Source organism: Triticum aestivum, chromosome 2D, assembly GCF_018294505.1.
Source record: "Triticum aestivum cultivar Chinese Spring chromosome 2D, IWGSC CS RefSeq v2.1, whole genome shotgun sequence".
Taxonomy (NCBI): Eukaryota; Viridiplantae; Streptophyta; class Magnoliopsida; order Poales; family Poaceae; genus Triticum; species Triticum aestivum.
Window position 1 is genome coordinate 654,013,733 of NC_057799.1, and position 27,397 is coordinate 654,041,129.

General features: G+C 43.9%; 1 pseudogene; it reads right to left on the reverse strand.

Moving 5' to 3' along the window:
* Positions 1 to 798: 798 nt before the first annotated feature.
* On the reverse strand, positions 799 to 7,390 carry LOC123055420 (FT-interacting protein 7-like; annotated as a pseudogene).
* Between the last annotated feature and the right edge of the window lie 20,007 nt (positions 7,391 to 27,397).

A 27,397-nucleotide genomic window follows, 5' to 3' on the forward strand; every position in this document is an offset into this window, starting at 1 on the left:
CACCTTGTATTGGGTGACAATCTCCATCAGCATCAGCTGCTGCCCAAAATTTGGATCACATCAGCAGCTACAACCAAACAACAATTTTGTTAAATCTCAGTCAACTGAGACTTAATGATGTCTCAGTCAATGCTCTATATTCATAAGATCTTACGTTGAGATCTGTGCAAAATTATCTTTTTATTTTTTTTCACTTTTTCCTTTTTTTGCATATTATGTCACTTGACAAGACTTGGTTAAGTCTCAGTCGACTGAGACCTAGTGATCCACCAAAGAATTGCTACACAGCGAGCGGAGCAAATAAAACATCATGTGAGCAGAGCGCCTGACTACTACGGCAACAGGGCCTGACTACGTAGTATTTATTATTTTGAAAATCTTTAAGCACAAACTATGTGAACCTTTCTGTTCATATACTACAACATTTTTAGTGAATGATAGAACATTTTGAAACTGTTACACATTAAAATAGAAGCACTAATATCTAACCTATTCTTGTGGATCATTTTGGCAAATGAACAAACTGAAATAGTTAACTTTCATTTTCTTCTGACATGAGAAGCAATGTTTGTCATTCAAAATTGCTCGACAAAAAGGAATGCATATTAGGATAATGTGAGATCAACACAATTTCAGCATCATAGTACAACGAAGTGAATATTAATGTCCTATGGAATCCGGAGAAGTCATATATAAAAAAGGACACATATACAGTCAACCAAAACGAAGAAAGAAAGAGAATAACTCCTGCATGTTGTATCCATCAACGGATCAACCTTATAGCATCACGCTCATTGCAGGAAACAAAAACCCTTATAGCATAACGTCATCCTTGGAAGGCAGACGACTGTACAAGTTGAGGAGCAGGTTGGTCCGGCCTCGGAACCATGGCGGCCGGAGGAAGTACAACCCCACCACCATGGTCAACACCCGGAATGGAATCAAGTACAGTACGACGGGCATCACCAGCGAGAGCGCAATGAAGACGGGCGTCAATCTGGGGTCGCGCCAGCTTAGCAGTGACTGTGCGCGCTCCCCCTGCGCAGCCAGGTTGCCGACAACCGTCTGCACCATCCCAGCCAGGCCACGCAGCCGGTCGTATCTCCGTCTCACGGTGTCTGAGGGCTTGGACGTCGGGAACGTGTCGAATTCCTCGTCCAGCTCGTCGGGGTGTGACACATCCTTGTACCACCGCAACATTGTATCGAGCTCCACGCCCATCTCGTTGGGGTGCGCGAGCTCCACGCGTGACAGCATCATGTCTATGTGTGGAGGCCCCTGTGGCCGCCTGAAGTAGTTCCTCGCCCCGATAATGATCATGCACAAGAACACGACGGGTAAGATCAACTCCGGGTAGCACACCAGCTTCAGGAACACCACGTGCACCAAAATCGTCGTCAGTGGGTTCTTCCACTTGCAGATGCCGTCGAACCACTTGCCGACGGCGACCACGCCGGAGAAGAGCGACGTGATGCGGTAGAAGTTGGCCTTGCTCCGGCGCAGGCTGAACATGTGCGAGTCCACGTCCAGCATGTACTCCACCACCTCCCGGTGCAGCGGCGGCTCCGACCTGCCCAGCCGCGTCGCCACCATCTGAATCGCCTGGAACCGGAGGTAGTCGAGCTGCGGCACGGAGATGGGGTTGGTGTGGTGCATCTTGGGAAGGAGCGGTTTCCCGTACATGGCCAGCATTTTGGTCCATGACTTGCAGGTGAAGCGGACGGCAAGATGGAGCTCCCCCGTCTTCTTCAGCCCCGACGGGCTCAGCAACATGAGCGCGTAGCACTGGGTGTACTTGCGGTCGGTCTCGAGGGTGGCGAGGCGAACGCGCACCTTGCCGATCCTCTGGTCATTGGCATCGCCGTGGTAGTCGTTGCAGACGGCGATGGTGATGACGGTGCTGAGGTCGAACACATCCCAGGTGTACTGCTCATTCCACTGCGGCGCCGTGGTGTTGAGCGTGCGCGTGCGCACCCACTTCTTGCCGTACTTGGCGACGACGTACGGGTTCTCCACGCCCGCGGCCAGGTCACGTGCGCCCAGGATTTCCACCTCCACGATGCCAATGGCGCTCCTGCGGAGTTTCTAAGCCCACGATGAACAAGTATACGTGTTAAAATATACTATTATATTTGATTATGCGTTGAGCTGTGATGACGCAAAATAACGTTTGACAAGTATGCTAATCGTACTTCCTTGCACATTTCCAACTTCAAATATAGTTTGTTTGGTTCCCGCAAAAAAAAAGTTTTGTTTGGGACATATATGCAGAAAAAAGACGAAATTGCTAGTGTAAAAACGCCGCCGCTGGATGCAGGTCGCTGATGTAGCACGTTGACTCGTCCAGCACGTGGTACGCCGTCTCCAGGCCCATCCTGAGCTGGATCTTGCTGGTGAACGTCTTGGAGTGCTCTCGGTGCTTGATCCCCGTCGTGACGTCCGCCGCTGCCTCATCCACCGTCATGCGGCGCAATAGGGTGAACCATTTTGACGGCACCGACTTGACCAGGTCGTTGCGCGGCACATACGGGGACGCCACGGGGATGATAACACGGCCGATGGGCTCGTCCCTCCCGGCGACAACCTTCTCCTCCACCGTCACAACCAGGGGGTCCTCAAATGGCTCGCTGACCACGAACATGAACTCCTCGTTCCATGCCGGGTTCGCCGACCCCTGCGGTTGCCCCGGCCGTGTCCTCCTTATCTGGTTGCCAATCTGGATCTTGGCGATGGTCGGCGCGAGCGGCCGGCCCTTGTCGGCGGCGATGAGGTCCTGCGCCGCGATGACGGAGACCTTGAGGTAGATGAGCTTGGGCGAGTAGTACACCTTGGAGCGCGTGTTGGTGAGGCCCTCCCGCGAGAGCGAGTGCGCGTCCGAGTGCCACGCCTCCGGGAACGCCTCGTCGGCGAGCATAATCTCGCCGAGGCTATTGCCATGGGGGAACCTCTCGCCGTGGGCATCGGAAAGGCTGTACCATTGCGGGGCCAACTGGCTGTCGGGCGGCAGGCGGCTGGGGATGTCGGACATGTCGAAGACGACGCGGCCAACAAAGTCGGCACGAAGAACGTCCTTGTGCCTGACGATAACCTCAAGCTGGTTGGACTGCAGGTGGGCGGCAGAGAAGGTGAACATTTGTCGCCACACCGGGTTGGCGTTCTTCTCTAGGTGCCGCGTCACGCTCTTGAAGTTTCCCAGCTTCACCTCTACGTACGGGTCCAGCGCGCCGGTGATGTCCATGGTGGGCAGGTCCCGCGCCTTCACCACGCTCACGCACAGATACGACATCGGCTCCACCATGTCGTAGATCGACGCCATCTTCGTCGCCGCGCCACACTGGCCGACTTTAACGGGAAGTGGTGGTTTCGTCTCGACCAGACCGTACGCCGAGCCTGGTAGTTGAGCCGGCTCGGTAGAAAAGTAGAATATTTTCTCAAACCAGCCCTACAAAAATTCACTTTTGCTATTATTCATGCGTCTGGAAACAAGAAATTCAATTCGGAGCTCCAGCACAACAGCGAATTCAAAAGAATTAGTAAAAAAATGTTGTTCTAAAAATCCTTTTTGAGCACTGAACTTGTTTTTCCAAACCTCCACACATGGTATTTCTTCACGAAATTTTGCATGCAGTTAGAAGACAAGACATGAACATGTTCACAATCAATACTACTCCTATTTCCCCGGCAAAAAATAAAGAGGCAATTACATCGCTGGTGCTAAAACTTGGCATGGAAAGTCACTTTAGTGCCACTATATATATATATATATATATATATATATATATATATATATATATGTATATATATATATATATATATATATATGTATATATATATATATAGTAATATTAATTTGGCGTTCCCTTTTTGCTAATTATTTATTGATGGTCAAACTTTAAAAAAATGTTTGAGTGGCAAAAATTCTAAAGCTACTTATATTATCAACCTGAGATAGTATTATATGTTGAAAAGGGGTCTAGTGTCGAAATGGGGATGTGCAACTAAAGCCCATACTGTAGCAGCTCAGATGGTTCCAGGCGCAAGGATCCGAGTGGTACACTCAAAAATTCTAAATCTGTAGCACCTAGGAACTAAAGGAAGAGATGCATACACTCAAATTTTGAATGTACCTGGATACTTTCCATTGTGTGTAGCCTGTCAATTATATCTCGTGCACTAGGTGGTCTCATCTTTGGATTGAATTCCCTGCACTCTAAAGCTATCTCGTAGCATACTCGTATTTGCTCGCATAGTGTGTCTCGTTGTGATCTCTCCAATCTATCACTCCAACTTTCAAGTACCTAAAAAGTTACAACGGTGAGTTATGGTCTATGAAATGGATCAGTAAACATCTTTCTACATAGGAAAGTCAAATGTGCAGTCTATACTGACCATATACATTCAAGCATCAAACTAACAACAAAAGTTCTCTAAGAAGTCAATTGTGTCCGATAGATTCAACTCAGATCCATCACCATGTAATTGCGCTTTCAGAAATGAAGCATCAAAACAAAGAGCAAAAACTCTCTCAAAAACAATCTGCTTCACTGATTCTTTAGAAGCCAAATGTTGCTTTCCACTATTAGCTGTGCTTCCAGAAATGATATTGTGCAACATCTTAAACTAAAATGTAAATACATATGCGATGAAAAAGTGTGAACATTATTTTAAAGTCAATCTTTCTTAGACAAAAAGGAAATTGAGCTTTTATCTTTATAACAATGGCATATATTTGTTCTTACATCCCCAATATCTTGATACCCCTTCTGCCCGGTCAGTATTTCCAGCATAATGACACCAACACTATACAAGTCAGCGCTGCGTGCGATTACACCTCCTTCGCGAATTTCTGGTGCCAAATATCCTCTGGATGAAAATATAAAAGACCAAATTGATTAATGAACAAAGTGTGTGCAATTTAAATCACAGAGCACAAAAGGCTGAGCTTTAAAGAGGAGTAAGCTGCTTACATTGTTCCTAATATAGTTTTGGTAATATCCCGGCTTTGATTTTCATCAAAGCATCTTGATAGGCCGAAATCAGCAATTTTCGGTTCCATGTTATCGTCGAGCAGTATATTGGCGGGTTTCAGATCCAGGTGAATAATATGATTATCGTGAAGGTACTGCAGACCCTCACAGATCCCTTTGATTATTTTATAGCACGTTCCCCACTCACGATATGCACCTATAAAGGGAGAGGAGAAACCGGGTTTATGATTTGAGATACTTGATGTCTTAACTTTTGAATACTAGATGCTATATGATAGATTACGTAATTCGCAATATATGAAGAAAGAAAATAAAGGGAAAAGTTAGAGGCCATGTGGTCCTACCGTTGATATACTTATCAAGACTCTCTTTACGTACATATTCGAAGCAAAGCAATCTTTGGTGGATCTCTGCCATGACATGTTTTCCATCGAATATTTCCCTACTTCTTTGTGTGTCATCACAATATCCCAAAAATCTCACTACATTTTTGTGCTTTGCCCGCATTAGGCATTCAATCTCTCGGTCAAATTCCGTTTCATGCATATAAGCGTTGGACAGCTTCTTCACGGCGATCACCTTATCGCCAAATATTCCCTATCACACTCACATGTGTCAAGCATCGGTTGATTTTTCAGGACAAGCATGATAAAGATTGGAACACTCGTGCCATGTATACTACCTTATAAACCACTGCAAATCCACCACGTCCAATCTCCTGATCGTCAGAGAAATCACCTGTGATGTCCTTCAAAAGTGATAATGGCAGGGCCGTGGGTTCTGCGGTTTCATCGACTAATATCTGCTCTAGATAACTTCGCGCGGTGGTAGCTTTGTGTTCCATTTGTAGTCAGTATATATGTCATTACCTGGAAAGAAGGGCAAACTCATTATGTATCAGCCTACTATACAGACCCAAACCCCCAATTTCTCAAGTAGCTAACTAATGAAGTAATATTGTGTCACGAGAACTACTTCTGTGACTAGCCTGGAGCAAGACCCAGCCCAGCACGAGCGACCCCGGAGAAGCACCAAGCCCAGTACGCGCGTCCAAGGCCCAGAGTGGACCCAGTGAGCCATACTTAAGTGCAGCGAGTGTGGTGTGGTAGGGCATCGTTGGATCACAGACTGGAACGGCGCCGCTAGGCGATGTATCCTTCCTCCCACCCCCAGGCTCTCATCCCCCGATCCCCTTCTTGCTGAGAAACCCTAGACACAATTGTACCTCTGATTTGGATAACTGAGAGGAGATCGAACTGCCTAGACACTAGATTCGTATCATATTGACCGATATACACAGAACATAACAAATTACCATCACTCGCCTACATATTATGCAAAAAAAAGGCAGTAGTTTTGATTTTGACGCTCCCTTGTTGTGCACTTGTACAGACTCGAACTCTTCTCGAGCCCGTGCCGCCTGACAGCCCAGTGTCTAGTGACAAATTGGTGGTAATTGATCTGCCAGAGACGGCAGATCCCTGAAAGCAGCAGCTTCTCAAATTGCAGCTAGCGAGAAGACTATCTACAAGAGCAGGCCAATCAACCTCCTAATATATATCTCAGAGAAGATCTATTCACTGAAAAGAGGCTGGTAATTACGGTACCTGGACAAGCCTCTTGCCGCTTGATGCCCAGCCAAGGCGATGGAGCTTCAGCTTGACCTGCCTACTGAAGGGAGGAGGAAGGGATGGATCTATCAGGTCATCAGGCACTTTCAGAGAAGGGACATGAGCGTTAACGTTCCAATCAGGTCACTACGTACGTTTTTAACATGGAAACAAAACCATACTCATGCATCGACATGTGTACGTAGTACCAAACAAATTGAGATCCAAATCCCCAATTCCCCAGGTAGCTAATGAATGAAGTAGCATCGACATGTGTACGTAGTACCGAACAAATTGAGATCACTCACCTACCTATAGTATTACGCAAACACTGGAAAGCATCAATTTTGATTTTGACCCTCCTTGTTGTGCAGTACTGCTCCTACTCCAACTCTCTCCGAGCCGTGCGGCTTGACACCGCAGTCTCTAGCCACAAATTGGTGGAAACTTGATCTGCCAGAGAGCTGCGATCAATGATGAATCTCCATCTGCAAAGAGCAAGCCAACGTACAAACGATGTATGCATCTGAGACGAGATCTACTACGTTACCTGGGCTGGACTTGCAGTTTGCTGCTTGCTGCCTAGTGAAGGCGATGGAGCTTCAGATCGATTCACCTGCCTAGCGAAGGATAAGGAGGGGATGTGAACGTGATAGCAGGTCAGCTGGCACTTCCAGAGAAGGGATACAATAATTGAGCTAGCTGCCTCTAGATGGACATGTCATGTGTGTGTGTGGAGCCACGGCCAGCAGTGTCGTCACCTACTTACTGAGCCTATGAACTCTCCCCGGGCTTGTGCCTCTTGACAGCGCTGCCTCCAGATAGATGGTAATAGAGGAAAGGGACACAATAATTGAAGTGGTTGCCTCATTACTCTCTGAACATGTGCGTGGGTGGGTGGGGGTGTGCCACCGCCATCAGCATCACATCCCCACTTATAGACTACCCATAGTGAGAGTAATATAAATATTAATATCACACTTGTCTAAGCAAAATAGATGATGTGGCAAACCATTAATAAGAAAAGAGATGAATTGAGTAACATAGCTAGTTACTCATACTATGGGTAACATCGCACATACCAAGATAAGATGAGTCTATATATCTTAATAAAGGAAGTATTGTATGACACCACCCATATGTTACCCCCACAATAAAAATAGTAACATAGACTAGTAACATATGCATGTTGCTGGTCTAAGTTATTCCCCATTGTGGGTATTCTTAGTGAATGAGTGATACCATGGGCGCAGCTGGTTCACAACATTAAGTGGTTTACTAGCGGTCATAGGCTGCACCATCCCATGGCTAGTTTTGGACTGAACACAATTGCTGAAGCTCAAACCAACCCAAATCCATACGGACTAATATGTACGTACTAGTATTGAGCACTCAGTCAGGAGTAATTTTAACATGCCCCCTCTTACCCCCTCTTTTCACATGGGAGGTAAGAAGTTAAGACCGTAAGAGTTAATCAAACCACTACTTAAACAAATCAATGTCTCAGATCTATTATGTACTCTTACCTCTCAAGTGAAAATGGGAGGTAAGAGGGAGCATTCTAAAATTTGCCGTTAGTTTGACTGATCAGCTGGTCAACGGGGAGGAGGAGCAAGGGATTGCTTACCAACCATTCCACCGAGGAGGGGAGATCATCAGACACATGGGGCGGAGCTCCTTCTCTTCTCTCTATTGTAGGTTAGGTGCTCCGGTGGCGGCGGGCCGGTGCAGAGACGGCGACTCAAATCTCCCTAAGATCGAAGTGACTGTGGCCCGGCTAGATGGGTGGATGCCCGGTGGACTGAGTGACGGGGACGTGCGTCAGGGATGGCGGAGGAAGCTCCTGGCTCCAGAGTCCGGACGACGGACGACGGCGGCGATCCTTCGCAGCATCGAGCGTGTGTGGTTTATGGCATTGGAACCGCTTAGCTAGCCTTATTTGGTCAGGGTCTAAGCGAGAAGTCGCTTCACACCCATGCACACGTAAACATCTATATCTATATTTATATCTATACTTATACCTAATTATTATATTATTATTTTGTTATATCTTTACCTAATAATAAAGCATTGGAGAGGATTGATTTTTCTGCAATTGTTCAATTGGAAGTAAAAAAAAAATCAACTCTGCATGCCTACATGAAGCTAGATTCCTGAAAAATAGGTGTTTTCGCACAGTATATCAAAATGAAACTGCTAATTATTAAGTTTCATATGTATTTTGTCTCCGATCTAACAAAAGATGTGTCTGATGTCGGAAACTCGGTCTGAATCTTGACAAACAACCAACTCAAAATGATTAGGAGGGACTATCTATGCATTACGAGTGTATTGGGAAGGGAATCTGTGCCATACAAGTTAGTGCCAATGGGAAGGCGATCTCTACGGAAAATGTAGCTCACTTATCATTGATTGATAGAAGACACTGAAAAGTAGGTCACAGATAAGTGATGGACAGGTCTCAATTATTTTCAAGAGGCAATCATGTTGACAAGAAAGTTGCTGCTCACCCTATTCTAACAACCAAAAAAAATGCAATTCTATTTGAGAAAGTAAATGCAGGATTTTTTCTAGGGTGCATCTATACAACAAACATGTGTGTAAGAATAGTTAGATTTGGAAGTTAGAAGCAATGAAAGTTGTAAAACCAAAGCAACATTGGTTAGGGTTCTTAAGAATCGTGCTAGCCTTTTCCTACATAAAAGTATGATCTGAACTAAGAAATCTGTTTAGTTTGTGGGTTGGAAGTACCACATATAAGCTTGGTCCATGTGAATTGGCACACTGTATGGAACAAAATAAAACTTAGCAGTATAGTTTGGTAGTTAAACTACTCCTTACCTCAACATTCTGATTATTTGTAATAACTAGGAAAAAATGCCCGTGCGTTGCAATGGGGATGCACATATTTTAAGGATTCAACCTTATCTAAATTACAAATTCAAATTGCCAAAAAGCACCCTATGCGATTAATGTGTTTCTCGGGTATGTTCCTTATGACGGACAATACGGGTTTGTTAGTCTACACTACTCCACTAATCTTTGGAATGAATAAATGTTAGCAATTATATAACACCTCAGATAAAACAAAAAAATTATCACACCACCACCTTGAGAACAGAAAGATGGACAACACTACTGCGCTCTCCCTACAATAAACCGATGTGCTATTCTCCCTAACAATCTAGATGCGACCATCTATGACAGTAATTAACACTACTCAAGAAAAATATTAAATTGGTTAATAATAATAATAATCAATATGTGGATTGATGACCTTTCATCCAATAGTAGAGATGAGATAAGTGACACTTATGTAAGGAAGAGAAACTTACACTGTAACAATTCGTATGGTTTTGACCACCCCTAAATATTGTACGAGGCACGTCCTAATTGCTTGCATTCTAGACATAATTAACACAACATGCCTATACAAAGACGTGTAAGTTTGATGTTAACAAATCAATCACAAAAAGGGTAGTGGATTCAAATGAAAAATAATCGCATTAAAGACTATTCATTATCTTCTTCCAGTAGTAGAGAAGCACTATCAGTAGTCTCAATAAGTTTTTTTAGATATTGTCAGACATAACATTCAGTTATGAGAGGCAGACATGTCCAAGGCAACGCCGTCTATTACCTACAAGTAGTAGACAAGCACTATCAGGCCTCATTCGGTTTGAAGGATTTTCATAGAAAAAACATAGGAACAAGGATTCCGGAGGAAAATTTCCTATAGATAAATTCGGTTTGTAGGAAATACATACAGTAATTTCGTAGGAATACTATTCATTTCCTGTGTTTTTGGAGGAAACTATACATCCACCCAAAGCTCATTTTACGCGTAGGAACGAGGCAAGTCAAATCCTTAGATTGGCAAGTGCCATCCTATCAAATTCCTATACTACTCCTAATTCCTACGTTTTGATTTCCTCCAAACCGAATGAGCCCTCAATAGTCTCAATAAGCTATTTCAAAATATTCTGTTTGGAGAGGCGGATATGGCCGAGGCAACCATGCTATCGCATCCATGTCGTTGTGCATTAGCACTTTACCTGTCAAATTGAGTAGCAATCTTACTATCAGCTGCAACCTGCACTGTGTACATATATCAGTGGCATAGTATCCAGTAAAACTGGTTTTCCGTAAAGATCGGAAAAGTTCTGTCGTGGACCATCATAGATCAGACAAACAGGATGGATCAGAGATAAGTCTCTAGCAAGCCACTTGAACACCAATTAGCACATAACGCCCTCTCTTTTGTTCACCATCTCGGTGAATAAGTCCTCGAATCTTCGTGCATTCATAAGAATCCTGATCGGGTTCGTCTTCGATTGTCTGGAGCACTGCGAACACCTTGCAGACTTCCACTGGCAATTAGCCGCTGCCTTCCGCCGACAGGTATCGGCCGTTCAGGTCAGCAGAGATTGGACTCTGACCACTGTGATGGCCCCTCCGTCAGCAGCAACTGACCTTCTGCTGGCAATGTCTCACGCCATGGCCTCCCTTCTGCAAACTGCGACTCTCCCTCCACCGTTGGCGTCTTGTGCTATGACTTGTCTTGCATGGCTGTAACTTCTATAAAATCTGCTCTTTCCAATTCCACATCTAGTATGACAATCCTGGAAGCCATCGAGGAGTTAGGAACCACAGAAAGTACAACTACAAGGCTCAAACGGAAACAATCATAAAAGAAAAATCATACAGTACAGCAGCACTGATGTGTGATTGTCAATAAGCAGTAGTCTCCTTTTACAACGGATGTAGATGATTTACGCGTTCAGCTACAACCATTTTTGAAGCTAATGGCCTGAATGTTAGGGGTTGATCTAGACCGTGTGCCGGGTGTCCAGCGGCCACCCAGGCCATGAAGTGCAAAACTAAATGGGATTAACATAAAACAACCACGTGCCTCAGAATCAGTGACCAAAGAGCATTGGCCAGGTGGAAACTGAACAACACCAATTCCAGAAATCCACAAATCCGTTGCTTTGATCTAGAGGGTATTCTCTTCTTTTCAGACGTAGAAATCACATAGAAAAGTCACCTGAAAAGGAGCAGCAAATTAAGGAACTTAGTGGAAGCTGAAGGCATTCGAGAAGGATGACAGGTTTGAGAATTAACGCACAAATATGATCATAAAAGGTGCTATGCCTCTGCATCTATCTATTCAACATAATATGCAAAGCTAATTAACCTTCATCAGACAATAAATCATCTGCATATCTATACATGCAAATTATTCAGGTAAATTTTTAACCTTTTACACTCAAAGAACAATAAAAATTGATTCATGCATTCAATATCACAACAAACGGATCTGATGAGAAAGAAAAGTGGATAGCTTTGCTTACCTGCCGAAGACAGCGGTGACGCTTGCGTCATCGCATCGACCGTGGCCTTGTGCAGGCTGGCGACGGGGATCTGCATCCCCACACCCACGGACGGGTAACGCAGCCGGTGGCGCTTGAGTAGAGGGCGCCGCCGGCCGCCTCAGCTCTCCCGCCTTAGGTTTCTCTTAGAAGCGTCCTTGGGCTTGGAGGGGAAGGGGATGAAGTCGAAATCGATCGGGGACCTTGTTCATTCCTTCGCCGTCTAGGCAATGGCTGATGCTCCGCCTCCGCCTCTGCCTCCACGAGATCAGCCTCGCCGCCTTCCTCCCAGCAGATTTATGGCGAGAGTTAAGAGATTTATGGGGAGAGTTAGAAATTAAGGTGGCCAGAAACGCGGAGTTAGAATCCAACTCCAGGGGTCACGGCCTGGCAAACGTGGGATTTCTGTTGGCTGCTTTTTTTCTTGCCTTTCGAATCTACTCAGATCGTTAAATATAATTGGAGAGAGACAAATAAATTTTGTTGGGCCATAACACGAGCTGAGGGACAGGCATGTTCGTTGGGCCATAACACGATCCGAAGCCCAGGTATGGGCGGACGATCCACACGAAGAAACGAAAAAAAATTGTCCCAAAAAAACAAAAAATAAAGAGTGGATTTTTAGTACCGGGTGCCCCGGCACCCGGCTGATGTGACAACCTGACAATACAACATTACCAACTAGAGAACTGTTGGCTACAGGCATTCTACATGCACCTGTGACTTTTCGTTGGTTGAGATGAGATAGGCTGTCGGGGAGGAGAGAGATGGGCTTTGAAGGGACTGAAAGAAATGTCAGGAGAGAGACCGTGTGAGAGAAAAGAGAGATAACATAATTGTTTTCTTGGGAGAGAGAACAAATGGGGCAGTGTGAGCATGCAAATTTCTTTTTCCAGGATTCGAGTCTCTTTCACGTGTGAGAGAGAGGTCGTGAGAGTGGAGGAGAGAGTTATGAGAGAGAAAAAGGCATTGTATATTCTGTAGTTAACTGTGCGACTGTTCTAGTACATCTAGAAGAGGCTGCATCGGGCCATTCAATGCTACAGTTACCTGCCACATATGTCGGGAAGCACTGTGGAAATAGGTGCCTAGTGCTGCCTGTTAGAAGAATTAAGTAGACTGATAAAGCTGTAAATGGTCTGGTTCCATTCAGGCCCAACACGAATCTCAGCAGCACTGGACGGCCAGATAAGGGGGTGCCGGGAGCCCCGGATGCTACTACACCTTTTCGAAAAATAAATTGTCAGCGGCGACGTGGGCATGTTTATTAAATTGGAAAGCCTCAATAAGAATCAATGTGGGTTCGATATCTCATGTGAGCAATGCTTTTTTCCGTCAAACCTTTTTTCAAATAAAATAAAAAGATAGATAAATCTCATCCGTCAATCTTTATGCTTAACACATAAAATCAACGGATATAAAAAGGTGACGTATGAAGAACTATGAAAGTCTCCGTCCTTTATTATTAGGTAAAGATGATAGTTCGCATTGGTCATGCAAGATCACTTGGAAATTGGTGGCTTGGTTCTGTTGTACTTCACAGTTTTTGTTGCTTCTGTTTATTTTACAGGTTTTTATTTACTACGATTTACAAAACAAAAGTAGCATAACTGAAATTTCTGTTTGTGTTGTTTACAGCAGAAACATAGTCTGATACGACAACTTCTGAATCAAAGACCGAGAAGGAAACCATTGACTTAAGGAGTTGGACCGAGTTGAACACATCCGCATGTCTTTGCAACGGAGGTAGAACATTCTTTGAACCCAAAAAAAAGCCTGAGTTAGATAGCAAAACTTATTTCCTGTTACTTACCATGGAACATAATGACAGCCCTTACACAAAAGTAAGTTGGGGGCACATACGGTGCACTAGACACATGAGATGTACTGATGCACCATATGCCTCAAGAATAGGAGTAAAATTGTGTCTCAAGTTCTGCTGCCGCTAGATTCGGATCTTCTGGTTTTGCCTGCGGATGTTTTTTTATTCAAAGTGGTTCAGTTCCAGTCCATACAAATTAGTCATATTATGAGTTGCAGGAACCTTTCTTTAGTTTTAGTATATGTCCAGTTCTGCTTTCTTGTGATGTGAACACTAATGAATAGAAATACCTTATGGTGTACTATTATTTACGTGCATGAAGTCAGTAAAGTTAGTTTTCTGTTATAAAATCATTCGTCAGCAATTGAATCAGAGGGAAATTTATGAAAAGTGAACCAGTAGACAAAGTGTAGTAATTCCTAGCTAATTTTATAAATTCATCCCGGTGAACTTTGTGTAAACTGGTCTTCCAATTCTCATATCTTGGAATATAAATGACGATCCTCAATTTTTTTGCATCATAGTTTTGTATGATGGCCATGGCTACATAACAATGATAGTACATCAATTTCTGTTGACGTATGAAGGTAAAATGTCAAAAAGTGTTTGTTCTTATTACATTTATCTTCACAATAGATATATGGAGTTCATGGTTTGTTATTTAGCTCTTCTGCAGCCCAGCTGCAATTCCTAAAGGTTGGTGCAGACAAAGCGCCTTCTAGAGCAGTAGAGATGTTGTCTCTGCAACAATAACACATCAGTTGGTGTATCTGAATGTGTAGATTTGCAGCCTTCAAATTCAGAACTAGCAGATTTTTGCTGCTACTGTTACTTACAAAGACTAATGTCTCATGTGCCTAACTTATATATGCATAATTTCTACACTTCCATGATGTGCCTAACTTAAATGTAGCAGATATCAGCATGCTATTATCAGAACGCTACTGTTGCAACATCACAAGATTTCCATGATATTCATGGGAAAACTACTGTTGAATATATTGTGTACGTGTATATTGTGTCTTGGGCCCACCTCCTAGTTCTCATGTATAGTTGAGGTTGTGGCCCCTCTCTGTACATCATATATACGTGCCTAGTGCACCGATCAATGCAATTGTGTTGCACGACCTTATGGTATTTTTTAAATGGAGGGTCATGCAAAGTGCCACTCACTGGTAGACTGCGGTGGTATTTTTTAACTTATTTTTTAGATGAAAGTGAGGATTTTTTTCTGGGATATTTTTTTTTAGACGGAGGCGAGGACTCTATGTATTTTTTTTAAATGGAAACAAGCACAGAACTTCCTCTCAAGCGGCGTCACAGGGTGACGCCCCAACCACTAGTTACAATCAAAGTCCCACATTAGAGATGACAGATAAAGAGTAGCGAACTAAGCGTAGCTCAGATGGTTAGATTCCATGCGGTGGAACCAACCCACAGAGTTCAAGTACTAAATTTGGCAATGCTGCTCGCTTTTTTCCTAATTTACTTTAGGTTTTCCGGTGATGTTTCTTTGGTGGAAGGAGACGTTTCCGTCGACTATGAGCGCCTGTGGTGTATTTGTTAATGTCAAGATGTGATGCTGGCTCAATATCTCAGAGGTGCTCATAGGGATAGGGTGTGTGCATGCATGTGGGCATCTATGCTTGTACTGTGTTATAGAAAAGGCATTGAATAAATGGTACTAGAAAAAAGACTTGCAATGAAGTGGTAATGTTCTATGGAATTTAGAAAAGTATTATACATTTTTTTCTTGGCAGGGAAGAGAAGGCATATGCATAGATAAAGATAGAGAAGGAAACATAGTTAACCGAAACGAAGACAAGAAAGATAGCAACTCCTGCATGCATCAAGCCTTGCGTTCATTGCACGGGAAAAAAGTACAGAACCTTACAGCATCATGTCGTCCTTAGAGGGCAGAAGACTGTACAAGTTGAGGGTACAGTACGACAGTCATCACCAGCGAAAGCACAATGAAGACGGCAGTCAACCTGGGTCATCCCAGCGCTCCCCCTGTGTAGCCGGTCTGGGGTCGAGCAAGAGCAGCGAGTGCACGCGCTCCCCATGCGTAGCCAGGCAGCCAGTCATCATCTGCACCGTGCCAGCGATGCCCCTCAGCCGATCATACCTCAGCCTCCAGATGTCATCTGGCTTGGACGTTGGGAACGTGTCGAACTCCTCGTCTAGATCGTCGGGGTAAGTGAGATCGATGTAGGTCGGAGAATCGTTTTATTTAATACTGTGTTGGCAGGGACTTTAACTCAAGACCTCTTGGCTCGGATACCATATTGAATTCATGCACCAGCCAACTCATCTAAAAGTCCGAACTGATGAAGGAAATCGGGCAATATATTTCAACACACATCACCGCATCTATGTTTGGGAACGCCTTGAGCTCCTCGTCAGGGTGTGCGAGCTCCGTGTGCGACAACATCGTGTCGATGTGTGGCGGGTGCCGTGGCTGCCAACAATAGTTCCACGCCGCAATCATGATCAAGGCATCAAGCATAGGAACTCCGGGTTGCACACCAGATTCAGGAACACCACGTGCACCAAAATCGTCGTCGGTGGGTTCTCCCACTTGCAGATGCCGTCGAAGCATTTGGCGACGGCGACGCCGCCGGAGAAGAGCAAGGGGATCCGGTTGAAGTTGGCCTTGCTACGACGAAGGCTAAACATGTGGGAGTTGTCCTCCAGCATGTACTCCACCGCCTCCTTATGCAGTGGCGGGAGTATAGTACACCTGTGAGCGCGACACCGAGTACGCTTGCGAGTGCCACGCCTTCAGGAAGGCCCCATCGGCCTGGGTACCGACCCAGACGGCGAGCATGATCTCGCCGAGGCTATGGCCATGGTGGAACTTCTGGCCATGGGCGTCGGAGAGGTTGTACCACTGCGGCGCCAATGGGCTGTTGGGCGGGAGGCAGCAGGGGATGTCGGACGTTTCGAAGGGGATGCGGCCAATGAACTTGTCGCCGCTGATGTCCTTGCCCTTGACGATGACCTCCAGCTGATTGGTCTGCATTGTGGGTGTGGGTGAAGAAGAAGGCGAAGGTCTGCCACCACACTTGGTTGTGGGTCATCTCCGGGTGCCGAGTGATGCCCTTGAAGTTGCCCAGTTTCACTCCCACGTACGGGTCGGGCGCGCCGGTGATGTCCATGGTGGGGATGTCGCGCGCCTTGACGACGCTCACGTACATGTACTACATCGGCTCCAGCATGTCGTACGTGGACTCCATCCCACTGTTTTGGGTACCGCTACCCCACGGAAAACACTCATACCGAGCAAAAAAAAATCGAGTTTTTTGAAAATTTTGAATTCAAACGCTCACCTTACAGTTAAATATAGGGCATCTCTTATGTACTAACATTGATGGTAATGGCCTAGTGGCGAAGGCATGCTTTCTGTAGCAGGGAGTCGCGGGTTCGAGACGTTACCCCTCCTGTTTTTCTTCTTTTTTGGAATGCAAAAGTAAAAAACTATAAAAAAGTTGTGAGTCGCGGGTTCGAGACGTTACCCCTCCCGTTTTTCTTCTTTTTTGGAATGCAAAAGTAAAAAACTATAAAAAAGTTGTGAGTCGCGGGTTCGAGACGTTACCCCTCCCGTTTTTCTTCTTTTTTGGAATGCAAAAGTAAAAAACTACAAAAAAGTTGTGAAATTGCGGGAGCGGCAAGGAGTCAAACTCGGGATCTTGTAGCAAGCAGCAGCGGTGGGTGCGTGTGAAAAGCCACTACGCTAGGGAAATGCTAGTTACTTCAAAGAGTTAAATTTTATATATATCGTCTTTGAAATATTCGAATTCAAAATTTGATTTTAAATTTCGTCCGATTTTTTTCGGTATTTTGTGGTTACTGTGGTAACCGTGATTCTCGATGCCCCTTGAGAAAAAAGTTCCGCCTGGGATCCAAAACCTTGCTCCATCCTCATCACCGTCATTGCTGCTCCGCGCCGTCGAGCCTCGCCTACAGGTGAGGCTTTGTCTCGACGAGATTGTACGCTAATCTGGGGCCGCCTGCACCGGCGCAGGGCCTGCGGGCTGCGCCATGACCACCATCGGCATTGGTGACGGGTGCGGCGCCATAATGGCATGGATAAGCGTGGCATGCCTAGGTTCAGAAGAGGCGGACACACGAGGCTTGTCCTTGCTCTTGCCCTTGGATTCGGCAGCCGGCCCACATGAGGTAGAAGCAACAGGATCAGACGGAACGGCGAAAGCTTCGTGATGATCATCTCGGGATTCGTGATATGGCCGTGCAGGACCCGCTAGGCATGGCATGGCGCCCGTCTGGCCCGCCAACGGATGCAGATGGGGCTCGTCTTTGTTTCTCGAGGGGGGTCGGTAAACGCGGTAACCGCGTGAAAGCTCGGAATTTCGTTCGGTAACCAAAACCATGGTGGGTGGTGCCTCCTAAAAATGTGACTCTGTTCATAGTATTAGCTCATTTAGCTGATGATGACTTGATTCAAGAGTAGACTCGATACAGAAGATCCCTGTATGGTTCGACTCCATGATAATAAAATACTAGATCGGGATCGCGCCTTGGCGCGAGGGTGCCAGTCCCAACATTTGGTCAAGCAGGTATCTAAATTAGTAGAAATCCAGGTTTAACATATGCATTCATACATAATAACAATAAATGAAGAAGAAATATTCAATTGTCATAGAAGCGAGACATAGTGGTGCTCAATATCGGCATGAGACTACAAAATCAATTTCAGTTCGTTCATAAGAACACAAAAGATAGCCACTGGACATGAAGTTCGAAACAAAAAATGTAGCCACTCGACATGAAGTTAGATACCAAAAGCACTATAATAGGAGAGGGAGTAATAAGAGCAGGAACATAATAAAGGAGACACAACTACCAAGCCATGGCTACTAAGCATACTTCGCACGATCCTAATGCAAACTGATCCAAGAAATCAATGCCCTGCCATGGCCTGCCAAGAAACCAATGCCCTGCCATGGCCTGCCTGCTTCCAAATCTATCTATCAGAAAATTAAGCTACTTGAACATGTAAAGAATCAATAACAAAAATAACGACTATGAATTTCCAAGCAATGCAACTACACATGAATGTTATGAAATAAACAAAAGAAGATCACACCAATGTAGCCACATGAGCATTTTCTTAATTTTATTAGAAGCATAAATTAGGTGAGAACCTTTCAGCCATGTAATGCAAGTATTAATTATGCATTTTAGAAATAATTGAGCTAACCTTTCAGTAGCTACCACCATAACTCATATTTGACCGACCAAAATGGCTCTCTATATTAATTAGTTTCTAAAACACAAAGTAAATAACACATTAATGAGTTAACCAAGCCATGACACCCCATGCAGCATTTATCTTATTGTGCAAGGTGTGCTTCCAGAGTGGAACTAACAAAACTTAGAAATAATGGACATTGCATATTCATGGTGATAGTTGAACAGAACATTTCCTAGCTCCACATAGATCCTAGCCAGCATCAAGTCAAGTAACTGTTCATTTAACAGAAATGAGAGATAAAGAGAGTATTTTCACCTCGGGCTTGGACCATTAACGTGGTTATGGTGGTGCCGTCCATATCGCCACCATGGCAGGGACACTGGTGCAGTTGCTGCTCCACGACTGATGGAGCTAGCATAACTTTCATAAGTCGGTCTTGGTAGGAACTCCCTTACTACTAACCTGAAAATAATAAAATGAAAAAAGGTTACTAAATTCAGAAGCAAACAATTAAGCAAAAGATAGGTTTTCTCCAAACAGATAATCTTTTTTTCTTTTGATCAAAAGAGAATCAATTATGTCCTAGTTAAGCCGAACTGGTGAAGCCAGTATAACTTCCAAAAGCTAGTCTTGGCTACTAACCTGAAAGAAAGCATATCTATATCCAAATTGCCAAAATGATGACAAGGTCCAGATCTAGTTTTGCAAAGTAAGGCATGAGCTTTTAGATGAGAAGATGTCGTTATCCACTCATATAACCTTTAGCACAAAAATGGAGCCACGTATCTATGAGTGAGATTTTCAAATAAACATTGGAAACTTCCGTATGGAAGAAGCATAATGTGATGTGCCGTACAAGATGCATTTTTCTCTGCTCTATGCTGACCTAGCAACATCCACTGTCTAGTTACATCTAGTAAAATGTTACGATTTCAACTTTATATAGTGTTTGAGATACTACTAAGCACTGCTAACTACTAAGAAACCATAGAAGAGAAACTAATAATTGAGCTATCCTGAACAGCTTACTTACCCTCTAAAGCGACCTAATATGGAAGAAAGCTCTCTTTGCTCAAGATAAAATTTCTTCGATACCCGTAGAAGAACACTTATAAGAAAGCTAACATGATAAGATCACTGGAATACCTCAAACTGGATAAAAAGGTGTCAAAGTCGAAGTATCAAACACATCAGTGGGCATCGCTTTTAGAAAGAACATGTCTTGTACACCAAGGATAAAGGGAAGAAGCGTCCAGCAGGCAGCGGGCTGCAGAAGCTCAACCCACAACGCGCCGGAAATGCCGAAGAAGTCCTCCACGCGGTGGATGGCCTCGGCGTCAGCGGTTACCAGCAGCCTGCACATAATTTCTTTCACATGGGCCTCGAACGATGTCCAGATCCTTCCACCACAACGCCGCCCCATCCACCAAAACTGTCAAAGGGAACCGGATACTGATATTATCCCGCCGCCGGGAAAGGGGTAGAGGGGGAGGCAGGCGGCATTGGATCGGCGACCGGCGATGGAGAGACTGCAGTGGAGAAAGGGCAATGAAGAAATATGAGATGCACACAACACGACTGGATCGACCAGAAGATCCACGGCCGGATGCACGAACTGAAGAAGGCACCAAAATTACTTCTAAAAACGAAAAACTAAACAAAACATACCAGGAATAGACCGATCAGAAGATCCACGGCTGGATGCATGAACCGAAGAAGGCACCAGCGGCGGCCGATCGGCACGCCGATCACCATGGACAGACCCACCAGACATATCACCACCCAAAGGAAAGGACCGAGACGGGGAGAAGAAAGAACACCACGAGAGCATATTTATAGCCGGCCACAGCGCACGAGAAGATCCCGGAAAAATCGGTGCAACAAGAAATCGACATACAAACACATACGTGGCGAGCAAAGAAAGAATTGGTCAAAGCGGTAGAGATCAGATCCAACCCAGTCAAAGCAGTGAAAGAAAAAACAAATCTGAAACGTATAAAACGCTTGGAGAGGTAAAAAAAATTGTGCACAGGAACAAACCAGGACACAAGCCCCACACGCGTCACAGGAACGATCCAGAAAAAACGGAGTAACCTCCACGCGGAAGTCGTTCCGTGCAGGTCCCCTAGTAACAAGTGTAAAATTTTAGAGGCCGTAAGAAAAAAATTCAAAAAATCCAGAAAAATCGAACCCTTACGGGCCTAGTCTTCTTAGTATATGGTCTGTAGGTGCAGATTCAAATCCAAGAACATCCATTTGCAAAAAACAAACAAACCCTGTCAGAAGTTTATGTGCACTACTCCTATTAAGATGACAGCAGGAACACCTGAATTATTCCCATTAAAATTATGGTATTTCCCCTAAATTTATGTCAGTTTCCACCGCCGGCGACCACCGGAAGGAGGAGAAGCCGCGTCTTCTGTCACCAGGTACCTTCCCCTGTTCCCCCTAATTTTTTTTTCTTTCCCTTGTTCTACTTGCTTATGGGATGAACTGCTCGGAGTAGCCTGTTTTCTGTTGTATGTAATGCCGTTGGTAAGTATAAGGGCGCAAATTAACTGTTAACCCAGCTTCTTAACTGTGAAGTGATGGTGCAAATTAACTGTTAAGTAATGGGATTAACTGCTGGGAGTACTATCTGAAGTTGTGAACCTAGCTACTAAGTATTGGTGCAAATTAACAGTTAACTTGAAGAAACAGAGCTTCTCTTGGTACTATTGGCTGTTAAGATGGCTGAAGTATTGGCTGAAGAAATGAACCTAGCTAGGAGTACAATATCCAGATGCTAGCATTAAGATTTTTCTTTTAGTATTACAGAAAATCTATATTCTCCCAAAACGAATTAATAAAGAAAAGCATATTCTAGTTTATTCATGGATTAAAAACATATGGTGGAATCTCTGTCATGAGATAGCCTGGGTGTACTAAACATAAATGTAACCGATACGCTTCTATAGGGAATGCGAGACACTCATGGAACAGGAAAACAGAGCACGGCTTTGCAGAAATAAGATACATGTTTCCTTACATGTAGGAAAAATACAACATATTGTTTTATTACCTGCAGGCCATAGCAGCATGAAATAACAAAATAAGGAGCCATGTTAGATGGTCTGTGCAAGCGGATACATGAATGGTATTAACATGATATATTTTCTGCCCGCTGGCAAGTTATCAAGCAGGATCATCAAATATTTCTTTGTAGACCACATGTGTTGCCATCATCAGGGAAATTATTTTCAATTTCAATCAAAGCCGGGATCTGAGGACTGACTAAGAAATACTCACATCAGTCAAAGCAAAAATCCTAGGCACAAAATTTGAGATGTCCATTACTGCACCAATGTAGGAACAAACTCATACCCTCTGAAAAATATATTAAATGTATGATAACATAAATAACAATCCAAGAGAACTTGCTTTTAAGTTAATACCAAAGGTAACAGCCCCAGAAAGACATAATGTTAGTCCTTGCCTTAATTCGGATTGTTTCCTGTAACAAAAGCTGAATAAATTTCAGAAGAAGAAGTAAGATTGATTGGCTCAGATTAGCGTACTGGTGAGACATTGAGTTCATGTATGTAGCATCAATCTATCTCTCTAGCAGCTTGACTTACTACTCATACTGTGGTAGGACATGGTGAATACTTGGAACCGCCTTAAACTTGTTTTAGACAATTCTTACTGTCGAGATGGGGGAATAATGATACCTCTATCAGTGACTTTTGAGCATCTTTGAGCTCTTTTGTTCAATACTTATAGACAATAGTTCAATGCTAAACGCTATCGTAATTTGCCTACATCAGAAAGGAAACTACGTATATATATGATTACTGGGCATACAACATACCTTTGCACAAAAGAAACAAATGCTTATTTTAGCATATAGTATCTGACTATAGGTTAGTGCATCTCACATATATTAATGACTGAATTACCTTATCGTCCTCCTCAGTCCTCACCATCAAATTACGCATAGATTTAACTGCTGGACTCAGTTCCATCCCCTTAGCAAATGATTCTACTAACCACTCGAAAGCCTTTGCTTCAAGAAATTCTGAAGAAGGCGCGCTCCGCTTGACCTCCGCCCATGGATGCGCCTGGCCTCCTCCCATTGACGACACAAGGTGGACCTGCCGTGGATGCGCCGCCGTGGTCGCTGGGACCTCTCTGCTGCACCTCTTGCAGAGCTAGGGTTTCCGGCGCGGGGAGGGAAGGAGGGCTGCAGAGGTTCGGCACCGGCCAGGAGGGAATAACACTCCCTGTTTTGTGGCAAAAAGACAGGAAAAAATTAAAACAAAACATGAGAACAATGAAAGCATGTCATAATCAAGATGCCAGAATACAACTACTTCAGTAGTCCACCTACCTATAAGGCTATAACCTATGCATTATAGAAACACAAGCCATGATTTCTGAACTTCATGAACGAAAACATAGCTTCCCAATGAAATACAAACATGAGCATGGTACTGCAGAAAAACAAAATATATAATGTGAAAGAAAATATCAGTTACAAAAAACAATGGTATTGCTATTGGATCAAGCCAGCAATAAAACAATGCACCACACGTAATTGACACAAATGCATCACATAATTTCATATCATAAATATCTACTGCTGGAAACTAAATCAAGCTAGGCAATAGAAGAGCAAGAGGAGCTAAATATATACTGCTGCCATAGTAACATTCATCGATGTTCAATGCTAGAAGCAAACAATCAAGCACAAATTAAGAAATTAACAAAAGGAAGCACAGATAGTATTCAGATAGACTAACTGCAGAGCAATGGAGGAGTTCAGAGTTACCTGCCAACCGATACCACGACTCATAACAGAAGGAGGGCATTACAAAACCGCAATGAAAGCACCAGTAGACTGGATTACAAAACAGGGAGTGTTATTCAAACGATACTTGATGCCTTAAACGTAGCAATGCTTTGTATCTACTTAAATATCAGCAGTTATCAACAGTACCTCCACAAGAGCAACAAAAGCAGCTGCAATCATGGCAAAGCATTCACCAGCATAAAAAGTCGGTGCTCCCCACTGGAATGGGTATGGTATAGTTATCTTGCAAATTTTAAATCAATGATCCGCTCAATAGCTGAATTCCCCCAGTGTAAATTGCAGAAACCATTCATAATATGAATACAGTTATTCTGTGATTCTCTTAAAATTTTACCAGGGAGCACCCCCAACAAGGCCAGATCGATCAGTGCGCAAGTGTAATTGGGTTTTTGGAGCAGCATTCTTATACACCCCACCAACCGTCAGGAAGAACGCATAAAGCCACACGACGGCGACGGACATTATGATGGCAAACCCCTCGAATGCAGTGCCCAGCAAAGGCACCAGATGAGGCATGTACTGCAGAAAAAAATGATCATAAGCTTCAGAAATTGTAAGTGAAGGTCACACAACAGCTAGGTAGGACTGATGATGCATGTACCTGGGGAAGAGCTACCAGCAGTATTGTCTCTAGAAGGCCGATTTCGATACATTTCATGACCTATATAGCATATCCATACTGTTATGTTATTATTATCCCCACTGCTGTCAACTACAGCCAGATAGAATTCAGAAGTGCAGATTTGTGTATGCACAAGATAAAAAGTCTTACACTTGGAAATCGAAGCTCGTAGAGCCTGAATCCAACAAGCGCGATGCGCATCCCAGTGACTGCAACACGGCTAATGGAATCCGTCACACACACACACGCGCGCACACACAGTGAACTCGAGGGAGAGGGAAGCATGACCTCAAGGCGGACAATCATTCGGGATTATCTGTTGAAAAGCATAGTAATAACTTCGTAGTTAGCAATGTAGTTGAGTTTTAGAAGAATTTATGCAAAAGAAGCACGGATGTCGTAATAGTAAAAAATCCTTCATGGATGTTACCGTAGTTCAACACGTGCACTAGTGGCATGTATTGACCATAATGTGGAGGAGTTTGATAAGAGATATTGTAATTCTCAAGATCAGTGATAAATGAGATCAGATGATCTTTCTCCTGATAAGTTAATTCTGAGCTATCGGTGTAGTAGGTTCTGTCTACTATCTTCCGCACATTCTTTGAAGAATGACAATAAGCTATCCATGGAAATAAGTTGTCAACGATTTTGAAATAAACAATATAAATTACGTAAAAACTATGTTTGAGAAACTCAGATAGCGATAGAATTGGAGGCGTATCAACAAGGACCCAAATGTCCATATTGTCTTGGTCGATGTCAGGATCGCCAAGATCCATGGTGACAAGCATACCCTCCTGAAAATCATACATCTTGCAAAGTGCTTCCCAATTGGGGCAACCAAAATGGGTTACGCTCTCAGAATTGTATAGATTTACAGCTAAATCAACACCATGATGCGTCCTTAGCTGAATTATCTTTGTTTCCATACTTTCATGATCTTCAAAATCCATCCTCTCCAAGACATAGCGTCTTGCATGGCATGGGATAAGCTAGTCGAATTGTAAAAGACGAAAATATTACACGTTGAAGAAGCAGAAGTCGTGCTTAAATTAAAAAAACACTGATCATCGTTGTGTACCGTTTCAACATCGAAGGTCTCCTTGAGCTTAATGCTGAAGAACCGATCTTCTTCCAGGTGAGGCCTGTCGCATAGACCCCGGTCGTCGTTGCACCAGTCGCACTCTGCCGGGAGACTTTCGTCGTCCGATAACGACATTTCCTATAGGTTCATATAATTCAAAGATTAAACTTGTACAATTAAAAATTTATACTAGAAAAACTAAATTAGATCATTATTATTCATCACGGGTTGACTATCGGTCTGCCGAATCTTTTCTTGAAAACTCTCTGCTCCTCCCTTCGTCCCCGAGTGCATTATACCAAAATGTCTTATAGGACTCATATTGACATGGAGATTTGGCAGGTCTCACCTCGAAGTCGGAGGGGGTCGGTGACGGGGACGACGGCGGTGATGATGGAGGGGCTCCTTGATTTCTGAAAAAACAAAAACCCTATAAGCTATCAACTAATCAAATGCATACGCCTTGCATAGTGCTCTCCAATTTGAGCATTCAAAGTAGGAGTAGTTTTCCAATTTGAGCATTCAATAAGCAAAACCAAATCATAAAATAAATTAGTATTCAAATTAGCATGCATTCAATAAGCAAAACTAAATCATCTCTTTCGTCCGTACATCGTCGAATATCTACAATAATACATCTCGAATAGTATCATACATATAACATCACTAATACAGCTAAAACCCTAGCGAACGACGGGTATCGGCGCAGGCGGTGGGAACCCAAAGAGAAGGAACCATCACAGGATCATAGCTCCAGTGAGATCCCTGAAGAACCTGCCCTCCAACGCAACCATGTAGCGACGGACGTGCTCGTCCTCCTCGCTGACACGGTGACGTACCACCTCCGCGGGGTCCTCAAGCCTCCGCACCGTCACTAGCCCACGCGACCGCCACCAAAGAAGGTTCGGGTCAATGACGGGCTGGCTCCTCACCAAACTGCGCCCTCCGGAAGGTAGCACCTCCCAGTACCAGCCCGGCGGAGCCCAGTCCCGGACATGGCCCCTCTGATCAAGCAGGTCTCCTCTGCCGAGTCGACGACGAGGATGCGGGATAGGCATCGTCGATGTCGATGCGGGAATAATTGCTTTAACTAAAAAAATAAACTAGTTCTATTAATTTTCTTACTAGCTAAAAATAAACTAGTTATATAGTAAAATTTTAATTGGATCATCAAATCTCATATACCTAAATTTTCTTACTAAAAATAAACTAGTTTTATTAATTCAACTAGTTCAACTAAGCACTTACTATAAATAAAATAAAATAACACTTATTAAAAATAAACTAGTTTAACTAGTTCTATTAATTTTCTAACTAATTCTATTAAACACTTACTAAAAAACAGTAAAAAAAACTAAATCGAATTTTTTCTATAAACTAAATCAACTAACTCAACATTGAAAAAAACATAGCACATTTCAAAATTTTAAAAAACATCATATGATCATGTATGAACAAAAAAACATCATATGATGATCTATGAACAGAAAAATCATCATCCATAAGAACAATTTTTTTTTGAAAAATCAGGACATATCATCATATACACATACATATCATCATATACACATACATATCATCATATACACATACATATCATATATGAACAAAAAATCATCATATATATGACAAAAATAAGAAAAGGGAGGAGGACAGGGAGGAAATGGGGCGTCGGCCGGACCGAACGGGGACGAGGGGTGGCGTCGATGTGGCAGGGGCATGGGGTCGGCGGCGAGGATGGCGACGGCGACGACGGGGCAGGGGCGCGGACTCGGGGAGCAGGGGCGACGACGACGATGGGGGCGGGGCAGGGGCGCGGGCTCGGG